Genomic DNA, 24068 nt, shown 5'->3' on the forward strand with positions numbered 1-24068 from the left:
AGCATTTGATACACACTATCTCATTTAATCCCACAATCTCTCTTCAGGCAGAAGAGACGTTTATAGACACTCAGGTTAAGTGACACAGTCTGGGTGATACAGTTAAAAACTGATGATGCCCAGGGTGTTACTGAAGGTTTATCCACCAGAAATACTGAACAAGGTAAATGGATTGACATTAAACACCTCACAGGCTCTAAAATAATATTAAAAAAATTTTTTTTGACTGCAATATATCAGAAGAAAAATGGTTTTACACCGCAAGTCCACACTCACTCATCACCAAAATAAAAGCTTAACCAAACTGAATTTCAAATAAGTATTTGAGATCCCACACTGCAGTCCATGGGTTCTCAGCACTACTGACTTTTAGAGGCAGAGCCTCACTCTACTGCCCCGTTTGGAGTTCAGCGGCAACCCTAGCTTACTGCGGCATTGAACTCCTGGCCTCAAGCAGTTCTCCTGCCTCAGCCTCCATGGAGCTATGACCTCAGGTGTGTTCCCCCACACCTAACTAATTTATAAAAACTTTTTTTGTAGAGATGGGATCTGACTATTTTAACCAGGCTGGTCTTAAACTTTTGGTCTCAAGTGATCCTCCTGCCTCAGCCTTCTAAAATGCTGGGATTATAGGCATGAGCCACCACACCTGGGCTACTACTAATGTTTTGAACCAGATACCCCCAATTCTTTGTTGTAAAAACCTGTGCTGTGCACTACAGGATGACAGCAGTGATCTGGCCTCTACCCTGGGGTGCCAGGATCATCCTTCCCCTCCCTGTTATCAAAAATATCTCTAGATGTTGTCAAAGGTTGTTCCTTAGGGAAGAGGGAGCAAATTCATACCTCCTCCCCATTAAGAACTATTGCTTTAGCTTAATATATTGTTTCCTGATACTTTCCAAATAAATAAATCACTGCTCAGAAAAGAGAATAAGAACCAAATACAAGACTCAAGGACATATGGAGCAATAATAATGCCATCCACCTACAGTTATTTACCACTGTATAACCCACTAAGCATTTTTACAGCACTTATCTCCTTTCAAGCCTTTGAATACATCTTGGGATCTAATCCTGAAAGAAGGAATCCATCTCAGAAGTAAGACAACTATTGAGAGATCCACCTATTTTGCCTTCTCCAAGAAACTGAGGGAAAAGAACATCTAGTGAAATCCACATTGATCCTTAGCCCCATAAGCCATTAGAAGAAACTCTCATCAATGCAGAACTATATTTGGTGGGCTCCCCTAAATGTATAACCTTTCATGAAACATTAACTGTTTCATAGCAACCCCTAATCATTTGATAAAAATTAAGATAAAATCATTTTCCTATCTTCCTAATTCATATATATTAAATAAAATGTATACTTATTTTTATTTTTATTTTTGAGACCAGGTCTAGCTTTGTCACTCAGGCTAGAGTGCAGAGGTGCAATCTTAGCTCACTGCAGCCTTCAAAGTTCTGGGTTCAAGTGATCCTCCTGCCTTAGCTTCCAAGTAAGTAGTTGGGACAACAGGCATGTGCCACCACACCTAGCTAATTTTTTAAATTTTTTGTAGAAATAGGGTCTTGCTATTGCCCAGGCTGGTCTCGAACTCCTGGCCTCAAGCAATCCTCCAGCCTGAGCCTCTCAAAGTGCTAGGATAACAGGCGTGAGCTACTGCACCCGGTCAAAGTTTATAAATGTGAAGAAAATTAATGTTATTTATGGAAGACCTAAGAACTTAGTACCAGGCTAATCTTCCCTATAAGTTAAAAAACTAAACAGAGCAAAACTCATGTTTGAACTAAAAGGGAATGTTTACCAGGATCATCCCTTTCAATACACGCCAAGAGAACTATAGCGATTTCATTAGAATAATATTTTTATTGGATCAAGGAAACAAAGTTACAGGAGAGGCTTTTAAACTCATTTTTGCTTCTGATTTTCACTTACACACCAATCTCTTATACCTAATGCACAACCATAACAAGAGCATTCATTTTTCAAAAAATACAAATTCAAAAGAAATTAGCTCATCATGGTTGCTTGTAAGGTCACCCTCTAAAAACTCCTCAGAAGCCAGGACAGCAAAACACAAAATGTTCTCATTGACACAGTTTGCTAAAAAGCCCAGCTGAAGAGAATATCATTACCTGAGGTATGATAGATTTCCACATGGCTTCAAAGGAATTTTCATATGAAACTATCAATAAATAATCTTTCTAACAAAAATAGCTAGACTGTATTGAGCATTCATTATGTGTCACGCACTGTACTCAGCATTCTGTGGGCATAAATCTGATTTCACCTTCATCACAGTCCTATAAAGTACACATCCATCACTGTCTTCAACTTAAGGTAAGAAAACTAAGGAAAAAGGATGAAATGACTAGTTCATGACTGCAGCTAGATTAAGAGTCAAGCTATGGCTGTATGAAGTGTTAAGCTACATAACCTGAAAAAAAAAGGGGGGGGGGAATTTAAGAAAGGAATATGTTCAGTTAATTTTTTCCATTCTGTGTTATGGAATCCTAAATGAATTTTCAGAAATCATTCTCTTCCCCTTCTATAGATCCTTTCACATCAAAAGTTAAACACCAAGCATTACCTACAGATGGGGTAAAAGGCTTGCTGGGTACCTTTTTTTGTTCTGCTTTCTGTAAAAATCTGTAGTGATGGAAACAGCCTCGTAATGACTATGAGGAAGAGGAAAAGAAAAGTTTATTTTTTCCAGCCCAGTATGCCACAAGCTATAACAATAAAGTGATAGGACAAATTATTTTACACACATACTAGAACGTAAACACCAAAATGTACTCTGTACTTCAAAGTACAGTAGTTAATAGCACTTTTGGGGAGTCAAAAGTTACACTTGAGGCCTGGCATGGTAGCTCATGTCTGTAATCCCAGGACTTTTAGGAGGATGAGGTAGAAGGATCACTTGAGGCAAGAAGTTTGAGACCAGCCTGGACAACACAGTAAGATCTCGGGGTCTAAAAAATATTTTTAAAAATTAGGCAGGCTCAGTACCCATAGCACAGTGGTTACGGTGCCAGCCACATACACTGAGGGTGGCAGATTAGAACCTGGCCTTGGCCAGCTAAACAACTACGACAAAAAAATAGCCGGGCGTTGTGGCAGGTGCCTGTAGTCCCAGCTACTTGGGAGGCTGAGGCAAGAGAATCACTTAAGCCTAAGAGTTGGAGGTTGCTGTGAGCTTTGACGCCACAGCACTCTACTGAGGGCGACATAGTGAGACTCTGTCTCAAAAAAAAAAAAAAAAAAAATTAGTCAGACATAGTGGTGTGCACCTGTTGTCCTAGCTACTCAGGAGGCTGAAGCAGGTGGATCACTGGAAACCAGGAGTTGGAGGCTGCAGTGAGCTATGATCATGCCACTGCACTTTAACCTAGGTAACAGAACAAGGCCCTGTGTCTTAAAAAAATAAAGTCATTTGGAGATTGCTCAAAGAACTTAAAGTAGACCTACTATTTGATCCTGCAATCCCTCTACTATAATAAAAGACATTTTTAGGTTGGGTGCAGTGGCTCACACCTGTAATCCTAGCATTCTGGGAGGCTGAGGCGGGTGGATTGCCTGATCTCATGAGTTTGAGACCAGACTGAACCAGAAGAAGACCTCGTCTCTAAACATAGCCAGGTGTTGTGGCAGGCGCCTGTAGTCCCAGCTACTCAGGAGGCTGAGGCAAGAAAATTGCTTGAGCCCAAGACTTTGAGGTTGCTGTGAGCTATGATGCTACGGCACTCTACCAAGGGTGACAAAGTGAGACTCTATCTCAAAAATAAAATTAAAAAAAAGAAACAAAATAACAACAACAAAAAAGACATTTTATAATAAAGACACTTGCTCCTGAATGTTCACAGCAGCACAATTCACAATCTCAAGGATGTGGAAACAACCCAAGTGCCCATCAATACATGAATGGATTAATAAAATGTGGTATATGTATAGCATGGAATACTCTTCAGCCGTAAAAAGGGTGACCTAGTATCTTTTGTAACAATCTGGATGGAACTGAAGACCATTCTCCTAAGTGAAATATCACAAGAATGGAAAAACAAACACCACACATATTCAATACTAAGTTAGAACTAGATGATCAACGCCTATGTGCTCATAAGGAAGCAAAACTCAACAAAGTTCAAGTAGGGATGAGGCGGAGAAGGGGAAGGGTAAATCCCCACCCAACAGGTACAATGCATGGGTACACTGCACACTTCCTGGATGAATGGCACACCTATAACTTTTACTTAAAATGTACAATAGCAAACTATAGCTAAAATGTATGTAACTCCATAATATACTGAAATAAACTTTCTCGAAGAAAAAACAAATAGATAGTGAAAAAGTAAAATAAAAATTATACTTGAATTTTCCCCTAGCCCATTAGTTGTTCAAGGACCAACTGTAATTACATTCCAATCCTAAACACATACACTAAATGACTCACTAAGCACTTTTATAGCACTTACTTCCTTTTATAGCCTCTGAATGGATACTGGGATCTAATCCCCAAAGAATGAATCCACCTCAAAATTAAGAACCCTGTTGAGAGTCCAAGGGCTGTGGCTCACACTTGTAATCCCAGGACTCTTCGGAGGCGAAACCAAAAAATCCCTAGAGCTCAGGAGTTCAATACCAGCCTGAACAAGAGTCAAAGCCCGTCCTTACAAAAAACAGAAAAATTAGCCAGGTGGTATGGTGGGTGCTCATAGTTCCAGCTACTTGGGAGGCTGAGGCAGGAGGATTGGTTAAACCCAGGAGGCTGAAATTGCAGTGAGCTAGGCTGATGTCATGGCACTCAAACCTCTGCAACAAAGTGAGAAAGAAGAAAAGGAAGGGAAGTGGAGGAGAGGGCAGGGGAGAGGAGGGGAAAAGAGGGGAGGGGAGGAGAGGAGAAAAAGAGGAGAGGAGAGGAGGGGAGGGGAGGGAGGGGAGGGGATGGGAGGGGAGGGGAGAGGAGACTTTTGAGAGATCCACCTATCTCTCCTTTACCTTTCCCGGATACCCCCTGAGAACTGCCAGTCCTTCCAAGAGAATTTTCACAACTTTCATGGACTTACTTCATATCACAACCTCCATTCCCACCCTGAGAAACCCAAGTTGGCCCCATAAGGTATTTGATTCTTTCCCAGCTGAGGAAGGTTTGCCATCACCAAGGCAATTCAGTAAATGTGTGCAGGTAGAAGATGGACCTACATGGGCAGCATGATGGAAAAGAGGGGAGAGGGCCTTGTCTCCCAAACCCCAACCCCAGGTATCTTCCAATGGAGAAATCCTCTTAAGAGGATTCCTAGGCCTTGGGTCTTCCTCAATTAGCTGTTACACCAAATAATTAAACTAATTGCCACACATACTTAACAATCCTGGATAAATTAATGTAGAATAGTCAACAGTATTTAACGAATTGAGGGGAGTCAGGCACCCAGGAGAAACAAAAATGAGGGGCACAGCCATGCCTCGGTCACTTGTTTGTTTTTAGATACACACTTGGATACCCATCCACTGAGATCCTATGTCGTCCGGCTCCCTGCCAGCTGATCTGGCCAAGAGTGCAGCAGTTCAAGGGTGGGTACAGACTGCACAATCTCCACAGGGCAGTCAAGGGCAGTCCCACCTTCCACGCACGGAACTCCTCTTAACTTCAGTAAACGGATCCCTCCCTCATTGACACAATCCCAAATTGTACAATACTCCTTGTGTTTACTCCGCTGTGGAATGCAGCGTATTTGTGGGCGTTTTGTGTATATCTGTTTTGCCGATTTTCCTTGCTTTTGACTCAGAAACAGCCTCTCATTCTGTACTCACCGAGTACAGAATCAAGGAGTCCCTTGGTCCCTGGAGCGCCCGCAGGTGCACCGGGAGCTGCGGTGCCCTGACTGCTTCCAGATCCCCGTAAGGGGTGTCTGCGAGGTGCACCTCAGGTCCCCAAGACTCCCTGGGCGCACCGAATGCGGCGACCTCATCTGCCCTCGACAGGAGTCGCCCAGTCTTGCTCTTTCCCAGGAGTCCACGCCCTTAATCCACCGAGGGCACTGCGTCCACCTGGCTGACCTGGTCCCCCGTCCCTGCCCCACCTGGTGTCTCCAAAGCCTCCCCTCTGTCTCCGTTCCCATCTCCTTCAACAGCTCCTCCTCCCCTGCCTTTTAACCCGCTTTCCCCACCCATCCACAGTTCTCCACTACACCGCTCCTCGAGCCCCCCACCCGGGTCTCAGAGAAGGCCCCTTAAGTCCTTCCAGGAGAAGCCACACTCCTCGCCCCACCCTAATCCGGGGCTCCCCTTTCGGGCTCCCCCTCCCACCCCGGCTTCCTGCCCTTCGCCTTCTGCTCCTGGCTTCCGTTCCCCTCTGCCCGATGGAGGGCGACCCAAGAATGCGGACTGGACGCCCCCAAGTCCCGATCCTGGCTCTTCTGCCCTCGGGGCTCGGCCCCCAGACATCGCGGTCATAACGCCCTCCCCCCAGCTCTCCAGGCTGGGACGCTGGGGATCTCCCTCCAGGGCTGCAGGGCTGCCCAACATCACGGTCCTACCCCCCCGTCCTTCTTCCGGGCGCGGGTTCTGATGCTCCCCAACATCAGGGCCCTAACCCCGATAGGGCTCGGGTTTCCCAACACTGCGCTTCCAGACTTCCTCTCCGGGCTGGGATACTGGGGCTCCCCACCGTCGCGATTCCGCCATCCCCGCCCCCCAAGCTGGGGCCCGGGGGTTCCCCACCATCGCGGTCCTGAACTCCAGGTCCACCCACTTGGCGCCTCCCGCCGCGGACTCACCGGTCGGGGCGGCGGTCGAGCCAGGGCGCGCAGCCCAGCCCGGCCCGGCCCGGCCCGCACTGGCGGCTCGGGTTCCAGGCGACAAGCTTCCCGCGGGCGCCGCGATCGCCGCGAGCTCTGCGCTGGGCAGCGGCCGGGGGAGGACACCGCCGGTGGCCGGGGACGCCCAGCTCCGCCCCTTCCCGGCCTGGGGGCGGGATGCGCAGACCCGCGCGCACCGCGGCCGCCAGCGCCGCCGCAGCCGAGGAAGTCGCCTGACGCCGCTTCCTTCCACCCGGGACTCAGACCCTCAGAGCCCCCTTCCACCGCCCAAACCCCGAGAGTTTGAGAAAGATGAGAAAGAGACGCGTTAACCAACCGCCCTCAGATTCTTTCCAAGAACCCACCCCCAGGGACCATCCCCCAAGTCCCCCGCGAAGGGGAGAAAAACAACAAACTTCTCCGGAGATGTTTCAAAAGATGCTTCACCCGTAAGATGGCAGGGAGCTCTCCCATATCCTCAATTACAAGACTGATCAAATCCTGGCTTTCTTTCTCCCACCACCCTCACATGGACTTGAGGGGTCGTGCCCATGCGGTTAGATCACCTGACGACATACCACGAAGGCCATCGCAGACGGACACTCGCTGTCACACCCCGAGATGCACCTACGATCCGCGCCTCCCACGTGGCTTCACCTCACCCAAACACATCTCACCCTGTGGTGCCCAGGAACACTCTCCACCCCACATCCTCCGCCCACAGCACTGTGGTGGGTGCAAAGACCCGCACATACAAGGGGGAGGCGCGAAGGAGGAGTCCACCTCCCTACTTGCTCTGTCACCCCCCAAATGCTCTTGCGTTTTTACCATTTAAAAAGAAGAAGAAATAGGGCCATCAATTAACAAATCGAATTGACTTTGCTGTTAAAAAGCTGTCTTCCAAGATGCACCCTAGGTGTGGACCCACCAATCACCCTCCCTCCTCTCTTCCTCCCCCTCCTTTCCACTCCCTCGCCCCCTTCCCCATATTCTGTACTGAGATTGGGTTATAGCCTTGGTATAAAAGCTATAAATTAGTTTCATATTACGGCTGAGTACATTGGGTACTTGTTCTTCCATTCTTGGGATACCTTGCTAACCTCATGATTGCATTATTGTACACAGCCATGATTTAATTAAAAAAAATTAAAAAATAAAAATAAAATAAAATAAAATAAGCTGTCTTCATTATCTGGAGAAAAGAGAAAGCAATGAGATCCTGGGGAGATGACTGGCACCTAAATTACCGTCAGATTTTCTGAGACCATCAGGCCTTACTGTTGATTCCCAGTACTTTTCTCTTAATACCACTCTGACTGAGTGACATGTCCAACAACATCTCACATTTTGTACAATGTTTTTACTTTTCAAAACAGTTAAACATTATTTTAATTATCTGCAGCAAAACACAGTGAAGCAAAAAAAAAAACCCAAAAGGTCATCTAGCATATTTCATTTCCATAAATGAAGACGTTTAGACTCTGAGAAGTTACACAGAATTTACAGCAGGTTTGAAGCAGGGTCAGATGCAGAAAAATGGCCCAGGATCCTGTCTTCAGGGTTACTCCTCTCCCCATACAATCACACACAGCCCAGCAGTGGAAACGCCACAGGCAGCCTTTGGCAGTTTGTCCCCCTTTCTCTGCTTCACCCAAAAGATGGCAGGGAGCCCTCCCATGTCCTCAAACACTTGAGAGGTAAATAGTAACAGACATTCCTTTTTCAGCCAGCTCACAATTGTAAAACAGAAGTGATTGAGAGAAGGTAAAAATCCTTCTGCTTTGAGTCACTCCTAGAAACAAAATGACAGGTCAGCAAATCAGAAGACCCACCCATAGTCTCCATGCAACTAAAGTGAACTGTGGGGTGGGAGCTTATGAGCCTGTGAAATGCATTGCTGGTTATTCTCTATTTTCTCCTCCTGAGAGTTCCTTCATGTGTAGAGTGGGGAAGTCTTAAAAGGAGACAGACTAACGATCCTCTAATCATTTCTACAGTGGTAAATGTCCCTTTCTTCTTGCGTTTCGTCTAAAGGGCAGATGCGAATGTGCATGTAAAATTAACGGTGTAAGGCATTGTTATCTGTGCACAAGAGGGTTCTGTTTATAAGTGATGCTGTCCAGAGCCACTAGATAAGAATGGCGGTTTTTCACCCTCCATGCCTTTTTTTTTTTTTTTTTTTGTAGAGACAGGGTCTCACTGTACTGCCCTCAGGTAGAGTCCCGTGGCCTCACACAGCTCACAGCAACCTCTAACTCTTGGGCTTCAGCGATTCTCTTGCCTCAGCCTCCCGAGCAGCTGGGACTACAGGTGCCCGCCACAACGCCCAGCTATTTTTTTGTTGTTGCAGTTTAGTCAGGGCTGGGTTTGAACTCACCACCCTCAGCATATGGGGCCGGAGCCCTACTCACTGAGACACAGGCACCGCCCCTCCATGCCTTTTAAAATTATCTTGGGTCTCATGCTAGTTTCTTCCATTTTCTACTGTGAGGTATTGGCCTACTTCAATTTGAGCAGTAGAAGTGATGTTTTGGTAGTTCTGGAGAAGAAAAGTTTTTTCCTAGAGTGACCTGGCTATTTTTGAATCATAATAAAAGTCTGTTGGATCCCTTATAAAAGACAGTCAGGATGGCCTTTGGTATAGCGACATTCACAGCCAACTTTAGTTCACATAATACTGCCGTCTGGCAACAGAATTTTTTTTTTTTTTTAGACAGAGTCTCGCTTTTTCATCCCAGCTAGAGAGCACTGGCATCACACTGCAACCTCAAACTCCTGGGCTCAAGTGATCCTCCAGCCTCAGCCTCCTGAGTAGCTGGGGCTACAGGTACCTGCCTGTAAATGCTCAGGTAAAATTGTTTTCTATTTTTAATAGAGACAGGGTCTTGCTCTTGCTCAAGCTGGTCTTACTCCTGAGCTCAGCCATCCTCTCCCCTCAGTCTCCTAGAGTGCTAGGATTACAGGTTGAGTCACTGTGCCCGGCCTGGCAACAGAATTTTGACCTGAGATTTTCCCAAAAGCTGGAAACAGGCAAAATCTTTGATGTTGCAGTATTATCCTCAAAAAATGGGATGCTAAACTGCTAATCAATCAATATTCTATCAAACACTATTTCCCTTTCAGGTTGCTCTTGAAAGCCCCAGACACAGGCAATAAACAAAATGATGAAAAAATAGAGAGGCAAGATTAACGGGCTATTTTTGTCCTAATCTGTAATGAAATAATTTAATCTATTTTATGTTGGCTACATACCACACTGACACTGTTTTTATAAAACTTCTACTTTGTGTTTACATAGCATCCCTTTTCCAAGAAACTCAGAGTACATTATATCATTAAAATTCATACGTTTGTGTGAAGTAGGAAAGGGGTAGGAGCTGCTAGTCTTATTATAACAGGGAGAAATGGAAGTGGGATGTAGATAATGTCATTTTTCTGAAACATCTGGCATATATACTGGTTTATACCGGTCTATCCTAAAAGAAGGCCTACTACAAGACCTACTTGTGAAAACTCATACAATAAATAGAATTGTTTAAAATCTCTAGTTACTATTGTTTCATTTTTTACATATATGGAAGGACTGAGGGCCATTAATTTCTTCACAGAGAAGAGGAGCGGTGCTTTGCATAGTGGTTAAAAGTATGGGCCTGGACATTAAACCATTGTGAATCTGAGACCTAGTAGCACCACTTAGAGTCTTTGGGAAGTAACTTAATCTTTCTGTGCTTTAGAATCCTCATCTGTAACATGGAAATAATAATCATGCCCACTTCATCTCGCTATTGCTAGAGTTAAATGAAATAATGCATATCACACAATTAGCACCCTGCCTATCACATAATAAGAACCTGGTAAACGTGAGTAAAAGGCAATGGTTTGAGTTAAGTGGTTGCTTACGGGATCTTTGTCCAATACTTTACTTAAAGAAAAATATACTATTCTAGTGGACTTCACGGGAGGAATTTAGGGAGACTTGAATATCTACATTTTTTTAACCCTAAAACCAAATCTATTCATTCCTTGACATTCCATGATCTTTTCTATTTAGACTACATGCCAGCTGGCCAAATGAAGAAAAGAACCATGATACTAATTTCAAGATTTCACATATAGGAAGCTAAAGAACTGTTCCTGAGTCAGATTAAAAATAATGATTTTCTTGTAATTTGTGTCTGTTTTATCTCATTTAATGGTAGAATGATAGAGGCTCACTGTACCCCATTTGATTTTCATCGGAGTTGTTCACAGCTTATTTTTATTCCTGTTTATTTCTCACTAATAAAAAATAAATAATTCAGGAAGCAAATCAAGTAACACATGCAGACAAAAGCAGAAATTGCTCCTGGGACCTCAGTAAGCCTGAGAGTATTTGATATTATGAGATCTGGTATATGATCTCCCACTCTATCATGTGACCAGCTTCTGGTTGAAGAGTTTCAGATGCAAACCACAGGGTTAATAATGAAATGACCATCTAGGAACCTATTATATTACTATATATTACTATTTTAAAACGATTATCAAATTAAAAAAATTTTATTGACATATAATAATTGTACATATTTGCAGGATACACATGATGTGGTTTCCTAATGAGCAAATTGCAGTATTTAGGATATCCATCATTTCTTTGTGCTGGGAACATTTCAGATCTTATCTCCTGGATATTTTGAAACATATACTTTACTGTTGTTAACTATGGTCACCCCACTGTGCTATCAAATAATAGAACTTCTTCCTTCTATCTAACTATATGTTTGTACCCATTAACCAACCTTGTTTCATTTCCCCTCCCCTTCCCAGACTCTGGTAACCAACACTCCACTCTCTACCTCTATGAGATCAACTTTTTAAGCTCCCACGTGAGTGACAGTGAGATCCTATAGATATGTTTTTCTCTGCCAGCATTCTTTCACTTAGCACAATGACCTCTAGTTCCATCCATGTTTCTGGAAATGACAGAATTTCACTCTTTATTATAGAATGTGCTATGTAATAGATCACTCAATTTTTTAAACTGTCAAATCAAAATCAAATTAAACTAAAGTAGACCTCACTGCAAGAATTTTTAGCTTAGTGAAGAAGCATCCTGAATAGTTCAAATTAAAGTAAAATTCTCCTCCTTCATTCTCTGTCCCAATTAAAGTAAATTTCTCTGATTACCCTCCCCTCCAGCCTGGGATCCTTCAGCCCTAAGGACATCCAGGGAGGACCTGGAAAGCTACTCTACCTGTGAAGACCCACCTTTATTGGGTCTTTCTCTCCAAATGTGCCTGGAGAGGCTCTAAAAGTCACCTGACAGCCTGGTGTCCAGAGCCTTAGTATCCTGGCGATGGGCCAGGCATGGTAGCTCACACCTGTAATCCTAGCACTTTTAGGCAGGTGGATCATCTGAGCTCAGGAGTTTAAGATCAGCCTGAGCAAGAGCAAGACCCCAATAGAAAACAGAAAGTAGAAAAACAGAAAAACTAGCTGGATATTATGGCAGGGACTTGTAGTCTCAGCCACTGGGAGGTGTAGGCAACAGGATCGCTGGAAGCCAGGAGTTTGAGGTTGCTGTGAGTTATGATGCCACAGTACTCTGCCCAGGGTGACAGAGTGAGACTCTGTCTCAAAAACAAAAAGTTATATATGTACATATATATATATATACATGTGTGTGTGTGTGTGTGTGGCAATGCCAACGGGCAGTCCCAGCAGGAGGCTTATAAAGCAGGTGATCTGTGATGAAGTAGGATGAATGAGGACTGACCAAATTAAATAGGGTCCATGCAGGAGACGGACTACCATTGTCAAAAATCACATAGACGGAATGGCACAGAGAAATATGCTATCTGTGGTCCTGTTGTTTAATAGCACAGAGCAGATTATAGTGCAGTGTGATTCAACTTATAAAAATAAAATATGCCAGGCCGGCGCGGTGGCTTATGCTTATAATTCTAGCATTCTGGGAGGCCAAGGTAGGAGGATTGTTTGATCTCAGTCAGGAGTGTGAGACCAGGCTGAGCAAGATGAGACACTGTCTCTAATAAAAATAGAAAAATTAGCCAGGCTTTGTGGGGGATGCCTGTAGTCCCAGCTACCTGGGAGCCTGAGACAGGAGAATCGCCCGAGCCCAGGAGTATAGGGTTGCTGTGAGCTATCATGACACTACTGCATTCTAGCCAGGGTAACCGAGTGGGATCTGTCTCAAAACATGTGTGTGTGTATTTAGCAAAGAAAAAGAGAAGCAAAAGAGCATTTATAATGATATTTTCTTTTGCAGTTTTTGGCCAGGGCCTGGTTTGAACCCTCCACCCCCGGTATATGAGGCTGGCGCCCTACTCTTTGAGCCACAGGAGCCACCCCATAATGATATTTTCAAAAGAAAATTTATATAATTTTTGATATTTTTCAAAATAGTGTATTTTTTAGGCACCAGCCTCAAAATATTACTAATAAAATAAATACATAAATGAATGACTACTGTTCAATGTTCTGTACCTAACTAAGTATAATTCAACTGGGTTATAATTAATTGTAGGTTATTAGATGGTAGTAACATAACATAGTTAATTGCAACTATTGTGACTTTCCTATGCCTCTGAGCTCACAACAGCAACACATAAGAATCTCTGTTGTTCTAAATTAGATGTTAGAAGAGGTAACCTGCTAAAGGCAGCCATGCACTGTTGGAGTCAGTCCATCATCAGTGGGACAGCAGGAGTGGGTGGCAGGGAGGTCGGACTTCATGAGCTCAGACTCCCAGGAACGTGAGATTCTTGGAGGGGATGCTGAGTGTAGCAAACAGGCTACACTGCGCCCTTGTCTTAACAGCCACTAATGGGTGCCCCTGGCTCTCCAACCAGCTCCTTCACATCTGAGCAGACTCCCATCCTCCCCTGCTTCTCTTGACCCCTTTATTAAATCAGGGCTGAAAGAGAATTGTGCCAACTGCTCCAATTTTTTATTGACATTGAGTCCAGCAAACTTCGAAGCAGGATAGGGCCTGGATACTTTAAATCTCTCTCTCTCTCTCTTTGGAGAAATCCAATTATCCCTGATTCCTCCATGTTTCTGACGAGGGCATCAGCAAATTGTTTAGATCAGAAAGAAAGCACCTTATTAGGATGCCATGAAGACACTAAGTAAGATTTAGTCTTGGGACAAAGGAACACGTGGCTATTACTCAATGTACAATATTCTCCTAATAATTCTTTCATCTATTCTGAAAATATTAAACACCACCCAAATGCTAAGAGCTGAGGATAAGGAGATGAACATGATGCAATCCTCACTCTTTCATCTAGCTGAGACGACATATTTATACAAATAATTACACTGCTGTAACAGAGGTACACTGGAATGCTATGGAAAAAACAGAGGAGAGACCCTGAGCTTTCTGGTCACCTAGCTTTTTAGTGTTGGGAAGCAAAAGCTCCAAGGTGAGTCAGGAAGGTTGAGTCTAGCAAGCAGATGAAAAAGAAGTAAAGGTTCCAGGCTGAGGGAGCCGCAGGTGCAAAAGCACAGAGGCACACAGCAGCATGAACTTGCTAATGTGGGTACAACCCCTGCCTATACCCCTCACCACAGAAGGAAGAGATGGTGCAGTCCATAACCAAGTAGTTTTACTATTAGTGACTTAATCACACACAGAGCAGAAAACAAAGTAAACACAGTTCTTTACACGGGATTCCACTGGCATTTTCTGACTATCATACATCCTTCCGGGAATAGACATTCAGGAACAGCCTTCTCTGTTCCACTCACTCCCTACTACCTTTAATGAGCACCAAGATTTGATATACCTTTCATGGTGGCCATGTGGTCAGCACCTTGCACGAATAAGTACAAGAGAGTCATCTCTCCTCTTTGGGCTCTTGCTGTTTTATCTCTCCTTCCTCATTTATTTGATCCATTTAAACATGTCATTCCCTCCACTCCCAGCTCAGCCCTGTGTCCCACCTGGTCTGTCCTTGACTTTAGGGATGTTGTCAGTCACTTGAACTACACAAGGAGCAGGGGGAAGAGGATAGGCTCTTACGTGTCGCCTTTTGAATGAATCCAAATTTTACAGAGCAAGTCCTTTTATTTTTGTTAATACGTTTGTGTATCTTATATTTTTATTTAATTTTTAATATAAATGTATTTAAAATTCCAAAGAATAAAATACGTTTCCACAAAATAATCCTCCAAAATGGGCCAACACAATTAGTATATGTGCTGCCGAAGTGAGCACATGACCAGCAAAATCAGAACATCAGTGAGTCATGAGGGCAAGATTAATGGCTGCTATGCTCATGAAAACTTCCCCCACCCACTGGTTCCACTACACATGAGCTGGTTGGGGAGAGTTTATATAGGAGTTGAGTATGTCAGTCTGTTATCAGCTTTTGACAACCATCCACTGTGTTGTCTGTTTGAAGTGGAATTTGTGAATAGTTGCACAGCTCAACAGTATCTCTTAATTCTATATTCTCAACAGCCCATCATGTCAAAGAAGACCAAGAGAAAGCTGAAGGAAGAAAACAGATTTTTAACAAGAATCGAGAATTGCTCTATCACCTTGTTTTTGCTAAAGATAAGATGATTTGCTTGCTTTGTGATACTGCAATATCAACATTGAAGAAATTCAAGGCTCATCAGCTTTGTAACAGTCATAAGAACCACTAATATTTTATTTTATTTTTTTTTTGTAGAGACAGAGTCTCACTATACCACCCTTGGGTAGAGTGCCGTGGCGTCACACGGCTCACAGCAACCTCTAACTCTTGGGCTTACGCAATTTTCCTGCTTCAGCCTCCCGAGCAGCTGGGACTACAGGCGCCCGCCACAACGCCCGGCCATTTTTTTGTTGCAGTTTGGCCGGGGCTGGGTTTGAACCCGCCACCCTCGGCATATGGGGCCGGTGCCCTACTTCAAGGCTCATCAGCTTTGTAACAGTCATAAGAACCACAAATATTTTAAATTAGAGAGAGAGGCATGAAAAGTTGTTCTGCAGAAATTAAAAGATAAAAAGCAAAGAAAACTCTTTCAAGCAGAACTGGAGCAATTTATAAAATATCTTATAAAAAAGGGGAAGCTATCCAGCCAGATAGGAATTGAGAAATAATGCATTATTGAAGTTGTATGAAGCTTAGACCCTTATAATGTTTCAAATTACAAACAACTGCCTCTTTCAAGGAGAACCATAACTGATCAGCAGCATAAATTTGTGTTCAACTTGACAAACCAACTTCATGCAATACTTCAAAAGGAAAATATGTGCATATTATTCAGTCATTTTGGATGAATCAACTGATATTACCGACTTAACGTATGTTTTAAACTTGATTCAGGTTGTAACATAAGAATTTCTTGGTACAAAGAGTTACTTGCTTTGGATGCTCTTACGAACAGAACATGGGAATAAATATCTTCAACAATGTTCAAGATAAATGTGGTGATATTGGACTGAATTTGGTTAATTTAGTATGTACAGATGGTGAGCCTTCCATGACAGGAAAACCTAAAGAGTTTATTGCACCAATTAAAAAAAGTATTAACAAATCCAGATCCTCTCATTTGTTTTCATGGTATCAGCAAAATCTCTGGGCTAAAGATACTATTTTTTTTTGTGTGTGTGTGTGGTTTCTGGCCGGGGCTGGGTTTGAACCCGCCACCTCCAGCATATAGGACCCGCACCCTACCCCTTTAAGCCACAGGCACCACCCTAAAGATATTATTTTAAGTGACAATTTGTAACAAGTTATAAGTATCTTTATATTCCTGCAAATGCAACATGGCATTATCAGTTTCATAACCTGCTAAAGTTGAACAATGAGGTATTCAGTGTGAATTTGCCTAATCATTCTAAAATGTGTTTGCTATCCCAGGGATAGGTGTTAGCCAACATTTTATCTGCAGGCAGAATGGGAACCAAAGACCCTATTCTAGGCAAGGGAAAACACCCCCAGAAAAAGGCAAAAACAAAATAAGCTGAGCAAGGCAGAATAAAAACGGGTTAGCTAGTTTACTTTTAAACCAGCAACTAAATTACTTATCTGAGCAGTTCCTGCTTTTGCTAGAAGCCTGGCCTGTAAGGGACCCAGCTTGCAAACACCCCTGCTGGGTCTGTAAACACTCTGAAGAAGAGAATGGCCTTAGAACAGTGGTTCTCAACCTGTGAGTCACAACCCCTTTGGGCTGTATTAAAGTTCGCAGCATTAGGAAGGTTGAGAACCACTGCCCTAGAAGGAAGCTAGCTGTATGCAAGGCCTGGGGTGGGGGAACATCAACCAGGCTGTCCCCTGCCCAGTCAACTGTTAAAGCAAATACCCATTGTGGGGATTTTTATTATAACCAGGACAGAGATCAAGGGAACAACTTGAGCCCTGAAATAAGGGTGGGTAGGGGGCTTGTATCTTAATCAACAAAAGAAAATGCCTCTGGAGTGGAGATCAGAGGAAAATTCTTCTGTTTCACTGATTTTTCAATTATCAGAGGAGACTGACGCCATAGCATCTGCTTCATGGTGAACTAGTGGGGATTAACTTCCCCTAAGGAATCTGTGTGTGACCACAGATAGGAGGCTGCCCCCATACAAGGCTCAGGTTTCAGATTTCCCAAGGCTACTCAGACCTTTAAAGTTAATGATTATAGATAGAATAAGAATTAACTGTGTTTACTCAGAGAAATTGCTGACATTTTTGTTCCCTTCTTCAGCTTACCCTCTTAGCTAAATGAGATAATGACCTTCAATACACCTGAGTGGAATAAATACTTAGGGCCATTCATGGGAACCCCACAAGCTACCAATGGTTTCCCACCTTTGAAAACTCTATTCTGTGTGTCCTGTCTCTTTATCTTTTGACACTTTCAACTTTATTTTTCTTCAGTTGATTGCCACCAGCTCCACAGGTCTTAAAGGCCCCTGCCCCTGGAGTGGGACCCCAGCATTTATCTTTGCAAAAATAAAGTTTGTGAAGAACAGAATCAGCAAAGTTTTTTTTTTTTTTTTTTTTTTTGCAGTTTTTGGCCAGGGCTGCGTTTGAACCCACCACCTCTGGTATATGGGGCCAGTGTCCTACTCCTTTAAGCCACAGGCGCCACCCAGCAATGTGAATTATTAAAAGAGGATTTCTGTAGGAATGCAGCATTTCTGTGTGATATCATGTCAGATCAAAACAACTTAAATATTTCTTTGCAAGGGAAAACTAAGTCTATATATGTGTATGTTATGTGGCAAAAAATCCAAACATTCAAAAAAAGCTACCCTTTTTTCAAAATACTTCATCTTCAAGGGGAAATTTCAGTTGAGCACTTTTCCCAATTAGCAAAGGTCAATGATAAGCAGGAATCATTGTATGTGAATTATTTGAACAATACCCACTGTACAGACCTATTAATTGGAGAATACAATGAAAGCTTCCCTGACTTTGAGAATCATGATATCACACTCAAATTAGCATTTTGGCTTTACCTAGTTGATATCACCAAGGCACCCAAAGAACTACAGCTGGAATTGGTTGAGCTCTCCGTAGATGACATTTTAAAGTCATTATTTGATGCTATGAAAGATACAGCTGAAATATGGAAAGACGCAGGATACCCTGGGTAACATACCTGAAAAATGCTTTCTTGCTTTTCAACTTCTTACTGTTGTGAATCTACATTCTCCTACCTAACCCCAATCAAGATGCCCTTAAATTCACAAATGACTGGTACCCATCTAGAGGATCAACTGAATCTGGGACCTCCACGTTGCAACCAAATATTTAAATACTTTCCAACAAAAAGAAGACACAACAAAGTTATTAAAATGTTAGTTAACTTCAAAATTAACAAACAGTTTTCACGTTTTTCAATTATCAAGTACGTAATAGTTAGATTTTTACAAAATAATGTACATTTTTAAGTATATCTAATCGAAGTTTCTTAACTGCAACCTTAAGTGATCATAGCTAAATTAATGTGGCCTTCCAACACAAAAAGGTTTCCCACTCCTGGTCTAGTGGTACCAAGCCTGGAACATTGCAAGCACCTAATACACGTTACTGTAGCAACACCTTGTTTCTATTATTAAAAAGAAGGATGCCGTGGGCCAGCTCTAGGACCAGTAAGTTGTTTATGGCTCGTGTCTATTGTCAATGTTTGCTACCCTTACCACACCAGTTGTTAAATACCTTCAATATCATTCCTGCGACACCATCTCCATAGCAATATCAATAGGATCTCAGCAGTTGTTTCCCAGTATGACTATGCCATGCCTATCATAGTTAGATTGTCCATGTAAAGGCACCTGTCCCAGGCTTTGCCACTTGTACCTTCTTCAGAAAGAATTTGGATGGTATTGATCCTTAGTCTATGTGATATTTTGAACAACAACTAAAAGTAAATTCTGCAGATGCAGGGAGCATGCAAACTGGAGAACTAGACAAAGCCATTCAGAGCACATGAGAGAAAGAAAACAGAACAGTAGTCCTAAAAAGAAAACAGCTGCAAGAGGTGGAGTGAGGGTCTTAGGGGTGTTCAAGCCCAGCATCCCATTCCTTCTTGTAAGCTAACTGCGTCTCTGCCCTTGAGCTCCATACATGCCCATGTATCTTTATGTGTCAAATTGTATGGAGGTACTCATGTTCTTGTTTATTGAGGAAAAGAATTAGAAAAGAGAAGAACTACGTATGTTTTATTCTTTTCCCCTCAAATTCCCCCCTACCATCCCACTCTACCAACTCCCAACGACTTTCACCCAGGCCGATGTTCTATCATGGTTGTTAAGTATCTTGAACATCATCCTGGCTTTTCAACCCTCCACCCCTGCACCTGCACACACCCTATCCCACATGTTCTTGCCAGTGCAACGGATGGAGGAACAGAATTCGATTTTGTCTGAGTCAAAGCAAATTTACCAGTGTGCCATTGCTCGCCACTAGAGTTTCCAATAAATATCTAGCTCAAGTGTGTTTCTATTACCAATAACCAAAAGAGTTAAATTGAAAGCATTCTGAATGCTTCTAATATAGACATAAGGATTTTTTAAAGCAGAGTTGGAGGAGATATTGGAAATCATTTCATCATTTTACAGGTGAGGGAGCTAAAGATCCTGACGCGATATCACACAGGTGTGTCTGATATTCACCCAGGGGACTGTCCCTTCAGCATCTCTCCTTCTTCTTGCTCCCCTGGTAGTGTACAAATAGGAAAGATGTTTTCATTATTTAATAACAAGAGAAATATGAAGCAGTGCTTACAATGCTTACCCTGATTATTGGCATTAGTCAGCAGGGTATCATTGCATTTTAGGGAGTACTTGTGGCCTTAAGGAAGCAAACCTTATTGATTTGCTAGGCAATTTTGACCATGGATGACAAGAAGGAATTGGTGCATACCATGGTATAGTGGTTTAATTTGGGAGTTATTATATAAAGACAGCATTGAAATGGCCAGGACACATTCAGAGGATTTTCTGCTCTGAGCTTTGCACCTGCCAAGCCCTCTCGCTGGCCATCTCCACCTCATAACTGCATCTTGTTATGACAGCTAGCAACTACCTTCTCTTTTCATATGGTTTCACTGCACTTTCCACAACCTCTGCTCTTGTCCAAATTTGGCAAAGGACAATGAGGAGACCTAGAATGTCTTGAGTCATCAAGGATGTCCTGTGTCACTGGTTGTGAAATGGTCCTTTCATTGGGTAAGTGCCAACCAGGCTGCAGGTGGCTGTGTCCTGCCGTGCTCAGTGCCTAGCCACAGGCTTTGAGGGTGCCAAGGTAAAACACGATCAGTCTGTCAGCACTCCCTGTGTCTGGAGTTTAAAATTTTAAAATTCCAAGCTGGATGACCTCAGGAGGTTACCTCCCAAAGTAAGGACTCTGTATTTTGACACCACCTAAGTCACAACTTTCAGTGCTCCTGTAGACATCATTTAAATCTCTGTTTCATTTTGTTTATGCAAAATATAACTTTCACTTACTTCTGAGTCTCTATTATTCAGAATCCTGTGGCTTTATATGCTATAGTATATTTTGTGAAATATTTTTCTTATATATATATATATATTTTTTTTTTTTTTGTAGAGACAGAGTCTCACTTTACCGCCCTCGGTAGAGTGCCGTGGCGTCACACGGCTCACAGCAACCTCTAACTCCTGGGCTTACGTGATTCTCCTGCCTCAGCCTCCCGAGCAGCTGGGACTACAGGCACCCGCCACAACGCCCGGCTATTTTTTTGTTGCAGTTTGGCCGGGGCGGGGCTTGAACCTGCCATCCTTGGCATATGGGGCCAGCGCCCTACTCAAAATGTCACCAGAATAATTATTTCTAAACAAATAACTACTGCCTCACCAGACTGTCGTCGTCGTCGTCTTCTTCTTCTTCCTCTTCTTCTTCTCTTCTTCTTCTTCTCCTTCTTCTTCACCTCAAGCTGTCACCCTGGGTAGAGTGCCGTGGCATCACAGCTCACAGCAACCTCCAACTCCTGGGCTTCAGCGATTCTCTTGCCTCAGCCTCCCGAGTAGCTGGGACTACAGGTGCCTGCTGCAACACCCAGCTATTTTTTGGTTGTAGTTGTCATTGTTGTTTGGCAGGCCTGGGCTGGACTTGAACCTGCCAGCTCAGGTGTATGTGGCTGGAGCCTTAGCCCCTTCAGCTACAGGCACCGAGGCTGTATTCTTCTTGAAGGCAAATACTATATCTTTTGTATTTTGTATGTATTTTGTATACTGCCCAGACTGCTGCCAGGATAACAGCATTTAAAAATCCGTTAAAATCTTATGTATAACTATATAATCACATTCTGATTTAATTTGACAGAACTGTATTGACTCCCTCTGGAGTGCGTGTCCGTTTCTGTCTGGCTGCCTTTTATTTAGGAACTCGCCCTCCCTCGCATGGCAGCTCTGATAATCATATCGCCTGGCTTATGGGAAGGAAATGGACTCAGACTTGCCAGTCAGAATGTCTTATCCCCTTAGCCACAGGGATGGAAATGTGACCCCAACTAGACCATTTGGTGTTTTCCCAGAACTGGCAGGAATCATTAGTAAAGAGATAAACTTTTTCACTGTGTTATCTGCTTATTGAGGACCGTGGAAACCTATCACTGCCAATGGCATCCAGATCACCATTTTGAGAGACACTGCCTGAGATTGAAGTCATGGATCCAGTTCTGGCCTGTAAAACTTAAAGAAAAGCTGACAAATATGACCCTGGAAAAACTTCTGTTCGTGAAGAAGACAGTCATGGTCTCTTCTGTTTTTCTTCCCTCCTAACTTGAATGCAAATATTATGGTTGGGCTTGAAGCAGTTATCTTGAGACCATGAGGAAAAGACCAAGAGAATCGCAGAGATGTCTGTCTTGATATGTTCAAGCTACCCAGACAATAACTAGCAATTTCCTTGTTCTAAACAAGGGCTGGCAAACTACAGCCCCCACGCCAGATCTGTGTCTGTGTGTCTCAGGAGAATGGCTGAGCAGTGTAGCACTGTGAGGCTCAGCCAGGGCATCTTCCTCTGCCCCTACTTCCCCTTCTGCTCCATCACCTGCCTCCCAGGCCACTGGGAAGCTAAGCACTGCCAATACCTAGGGCTCAGGTGTGTTTGCTGCCAACATGCTGGGGACTCCATTGTTGACAACTGCTGGGCGTTGTGTGGTTGATTGTCAGTTCAGAAGTCGATGACCTTGCAAGTTGCCTTGCATCTGGTCAGCTGTCCAATTGATGTGTCTGGACCACCAGAAGTAGAGAAGGGTACATAGAACTTTGGATATCACTGGGGCAAATAGTGAAACTGACCATGAAAGTTGCAATCTTTCTTACCCACCTGGCTGGCCAGGTCCCTCCTCCTTGGGCTGTGTCTTCTAAGAATGTCTAGCAGACGGCAACCAGATGCAAAGCATGCCCACCACCCAGATGGCTCAAGCAAATGGGGCAGGGCAGAAGTGTTCTTTTCTGTTATATAACTGCCTACATAATATTTTCTTTTATTATTATTATCACGATTATTATTTTTGAAACAGTCTTACTTTGTCACCCTAGGTAGAGTGCTGTGGCATCATAGCTCACAGCAACCTCAAACTCTTGGGCTCAACCAATCTTCTTGCCTCAGCCTCCCAAAGTAGCTGGGACTACAAGTGCTCACCACAACACCTGGCTATTTTTTAGAGATCAGTCTGCTCTTGCTCAGGCTGGTCTCAAACTCCTGAGCTTAAGCAATCCACCTGCCTCGGCCTCCCGAAGTGCTGGGATTACAGGCGTGAGCCACCACGCCTAGCCTGACTACATAATATTTTCAATGTTGCCAGTCCTCCTGCAAAGTCTCAAATGTTTACTATCTGGCTCTTTACAGAAAAAGTGTGTCAATAGTTGCTCTAGACCAGGGGTTCTCAGCCTGTGGGTCATGACCCCTTTTTAACAATGAAAATACATTGTGCTATTAGAAAGGTTGAGAACCACAGCTCTAGACAATACCTGTATGGCAAGAAAAAAACCCTCTTTTTAAAAGATACTATAGTCAAATTTTTTGTGATTTGTATCCAAACACATTCTTAAGTTATACTAATAAGTGGAACTTCAATTACAGTGCTGCCAAAGGGCATGATGACAAGACAGAGTTATTTCAGGAGAAACATGAAGGACATGAAGGACAACCTGGACAGGAGTAGAAACATGGGGAGCTTATGAGCCATGTGTGAGGACAGCAGGACCTGTAGGGTGGCTTGAGAACAAGGTTGGTATAGTCAAATAACCAAACTTTTTAAAAAATTGCAGGCCATGCCCATTAGTTGATTATGAAGTCAATTTATTTATTTAGACAGAGTCTAACTCTGTCATCCTGGTAGAGTGCTATGGCATCATAGCTCACAGCAACCTCAAACTCTTGGGCTCAAGCTATCCTCTTGCCTCAACCTCTCAAGTAGCTGGGACTACAGGTGCCCACCACAGTGTCTGGCTATTTTTTAGAGACAGGGTCTCACTCTTGCTCAGGTTGGTCTCAAACTCCTGAGCTCAGGCAATCCACCTGCCACGGCCTCCCCAAGTGCTGGGATTATAGGTTGGGATTATAGTGCTGGGATTATAGTGCTGAGCCATCCTGCCCAGCCCCATGAAATCAATTTAATGAGTTGCAACCAGAATTTGTTTAGTTTAGGTCTGTTTGTTATATAAGTTTTCATAGTGGCTTTATCTACAATAGCTCCAAAGAGGAAATACCCTAAATGTCTTTTGACTGGGAATTGGTTAAATAATCTATATTACATTTGTATCTGTGAAAAGCAGTAGAAACAAACAAAAAAGCCATTGGTAT

At 43.3% G+C, this 24068-nt stretch overlaps 1 protein-coding gene across 1 annotated transcript in view; it reads right to left on the reverse strand.

The window, feature by feature from the left end:
* Positions 1-6928, reverse strand: part of EFHC1 (EF-hand domain containing 1) — a 113565-nt gene extending 106637 nt beyond the window's left edge. Inside the window, exon 1 of the mRNA XM_053603109.1 lies at positions 6784-6928. The gene's annotated coding sequence lies outside the window, so the exon portion shown is untranslated. The remainder of the gene's footprint in view (positions 1-6783) is intronic.
* Positions 6929-24068: the final 17140 nt, after the last annotated feature.

The sequence above is a fragment of the Nycticebus coucang genome, chromosome 9 (assembly GCF_027406575.1).
Source record: "Nycticebus coucang isolate mNycCou1 chromosome 9, mNycCou1.pri, whole genome shotgun sequence".
Taxonomy (NCBI): Eukaryota; Metazoa; Chordata; class Mammalia; order Primates; family Lorisidae; genus Nycticebus; species Nycticebus coucang.